Here is a 3,638-nt window from a genome sequence, read left to right as displayed (position 1 = left end):
GTGAATCAGCATGCCCAGCTTGAATTATGTGTTACTTTATTTTTATATTTATCAGTACATTCAATTTTTTTTTGTACACAGACTTGAACTCATGGCATTGCACTTCTTAGGCAGGCATGGTGCTACAGAACCATTTGAAATTCTTAATTGGCGTATTTCAAAGTATAGTTCAAGTATCATATGACTTTATGCATGAAATCTAACAAGCTATACAACACATAAAGTCTACTGTAGCATACACTAACTAATGAATATAGGAAACACAGCCATAATACCATCACAGTGCCTACAAAAATTTAGTTATTCTCTAACGCGACGTGAAAGCAGACATGCCCAGTTCCCCTGTTCAAACTAAATATAATGCAGGTATTAAAGTTCTGCATTAGGAGCTAAAATGTATACAGAGCATTGATTTTCATATCTCCTATTCTTTTGTTAATCCATCAAACTCCCCCTTATGTTCACCATCATTCCTTTGATGAGAGAATGGACTAATATTTGTCCTAGAAATATTCACATTCTACATTACACCATATGCATCCTTGTGCAAAACATGTTCCTTAGTCAACAGAATATCTTCTACTCTGATCCCTGGATCTACTTAAATTCAGGAATACTTTTTGGCAAGAACATTCATACTTGATGTTCTGTCCTCTGTATTATATCAGAAATCACAAATGTGTTTTTTACACATATATGTAAAGATGGATCTGTGAGTTATAGTCAGACCCTGATTTGCCCACATTGTGAAATTTCTTATCAATATTTAACACAAATTTTTTAAATTCATGGGCTAGTTGCTATTTTTATATTGATATGCAACTCACATACCATATAAAACATATAAATCACTGTTTTTGTCACATTCACAAAATTTTGAATCCATTACCACAAATGATTTTATTTTTAAGTGCTTGTATTAGTGTATGTTTACAGTACATGATGTTTACATTTATCTTTGGGAGTAGGTACTTAATATATCTTGATTCTTTTATTCCCCTTGTCCTCCCCATCCTTCTCCCTCCCTCAATCTCTAGATTCCCTTCCCCAGTTTTCATTCATTATTATTATAATTATTTTTAGTTCATGTTTGGGACATGTAATGACTACATTCGTTTTGGGTTCTTGGTACATGTACATGACACATTTTAAATCATTTTACGTATTTTTCCCCTTCCTGCTTCCCCCACCCTGTCTCTTGGCCCCCACCCCATTTTCAAAACATCTATCACCCTGTTCCCTTTTGGCAATCAATTATTTTGCTCTTTATTTGTACTTTGGTTTCTCATATGAGACAAAACATGGTATTTAAGCTTCTGCGTTTGATTTACTTCACTTAAATTTTTTTCAAGTTGTATCCATTTTCTATAAATGTCTCTGATTTATTCCTCGAGTGATGTCGAGTAGTTTTTCCTGTGCAGAAAGAGCTATGGTTTTGCAGCCCGGAATACCTGCACATATCAATCTAAAACAACTCCCCTTGGAAAAGCCATTTAGCCTCCCTGGTTTCCTGGCACAATGAGTCTTTACTGTCTGTCTGTGTCTGTCTAGGAATTGAGACAGAAAACCCACTTTGCCTTGATTCCCTGCATGGGAGAATGGCCTCTACTCTGTACAAGGAATGAGGACCAAAGCAGGGAGGAATCCAGAGAGGGGCAGCTGGGGTCCAGAGCCCAGGCCTTTGTGAGATAATTCAGCCTGGGAGGAGCTGGAGGCTCCTTGTCTGTGTCCCACTTCCTGCCAGGTGAATTCATTGGGAGCGCTCAGTGCTCCCCTAAAGAGCCTTTCATCAGGAGGAGGCAGCTGGGGTGTGTTTGAACCTGAAAGGCAAAAGGGGAGCAGCCAGGCTGGGAGAAAGCATCAGGTGAACCTATTCATTCCCCCGTGTCTTCCCTGATAATCCCCATCCACCTCTGCCCAAAGAGACAGGGAGGAAGTGAGAAAGCCAGGTTGGGGTAGCGGGCAGCAGGTGGTCCTGGAGCAGCTGAGGTGGTGAAGGCCAGCAGGGGAGGTGAAAGGAGGGTGGAGACAGGAAAGCAGGAGGAGAGAGAGGCAGAGGGTACCCAGTTGTGCTGCCTGGAGGTGCAGGATTTCTTTTGAATGAGTTTATTTCAAGGGAGTTTACACAGGATAGTGGATCTGGGCAAGGTGACTTCATTTCTCACTGGAAACATGTGAAGTTGTTGTTGGGTTATTTTTCTTTCTTTTGCTTGGTGGTACTGGGGATTGAATCCAGGACTCCACACTGCCTTACATCCCCAGCCCCTTATTATTACTATCATCGTTCTTGTTGTTTGGGGACATGGAGTTGCTGAGTTGCCCAGGCTGATTACGAATTCACAATCCTCCTGTCTCAAGGTCAGGAGTAGTTGGCATTACAGGCGTGTGCCACCTTGCCCTACCAACATATATTTCTTAAAAATTGAAACCACATTGTCAATGGAAATAAAATATGACAAAAACTTCGATGTCAATTGTTGAGTAACCAATGGGTTACACAGAGCCTGGGGAGCCCAGTAAATAATGATTTAAAAGGTGTTTATTTACACCCCAGGCTCCCTTAGAAAACAAGGTGCTAGATGGGTATGCACCCCATCTTAGCGCTCCTTTTCTCTGAGTTTTCTTCGTTTTCCTGGGATCCCCTACAGGTGTCTTCATTATAAGTTATGGAGAGCACTGTGAAGGAACACGACATGAGCACAGCCATACTGACCTGTGATTCACCCGAGCAGTGTGGACGTGCCGTCGCCCATAACAACAGGCTAGTTCAACTGGTGGTCTGACCTGTTGCCTAGCAAATGTAACCCATAATAGTTGTTTTGTAGAGCATTGTGACCTTTGCAGTCAGTTACACCCTATTCACACTTTTGGTTTCGGTTTTAGCCTATATATACTCCACCCTGAAAAATAAACGGGGCCTTGCTACGAAGAGAGCATGAACCTGGAACCAAGTCCGTGAGAATGTTTTCTCTCCTGTTGTCCTTCCCTCGGGTTTGGGACCTGCTGGCAGGATCCTGACTTTGCGGCTCGAGACAATAAGTCGCAAGGAGCTACTGCACTCCTTTTTTCTAAAGTAAGGAAGAAATACATGAGGGTACAGGCCAGAGGAATGACACCTGAGAGTTGAGAGTCCCTGTCGCTCTGCTAGACCAGCCCCTGGGCGGCTGCTGAAGAGAGGCTGGCCCCCAGCGCCTCCAAGGCAAAGAATGGGAACCTGCTTCTCCCTTGGGGAGGGAGCAGTTAAGGTTTAATAACTTCAAGGCATACCAATGGTGAGCTTTGAACAGCGTCATTTGAAAGGTTTCTTTTTCCTCTAAATATTTTTGCCAAAGTTGAAGGGTAAACTTTCCATTTTGCTTTTCCTTCAGTCGGCTTTTGCCCCCTTCCCAGCAGGAGCCTTACAGAAGGGAGACAAATTAGTTCTCCAGAGCAATTGGAAAAGACAGATTTTCCCAAACCCACCTCGCCCCAACCCCTTCGAGCGTTTGAGCTGCTCTTAGAGTGTCCTGCACCTCCCCTGGGCGGGGCTGAGACTTTGGAACTTGCGGATTCCGGACACTTCCCCTAACAGCTTGCCTTCAAGCCCTGGGGAAACTACAGACACCGGTTGGTGGGGGGAAGGCGCCCTTCCCCAGGCC

The sequence above is a fragment of the Fukomys damarensis genome, unplaced genomic scaffold (assembly GCF_012274545.1).
Source record: "Fukomys damarensis isolate Sample0158 unplaced genomic scaffold, DMR_v1.0_HiC HiC_scaffold_39, whole genome shotgun sequence".
In the NCBI taxonomy this organism is placed as follows: Eukaryota; Metazoa; Chordata; class Mammalia; order Rodentia; family Bathyergidae; genus Fukomys; species Fukomys damarensis.
Note: the sequence above shows the minus strand (reverse complement) of the source record.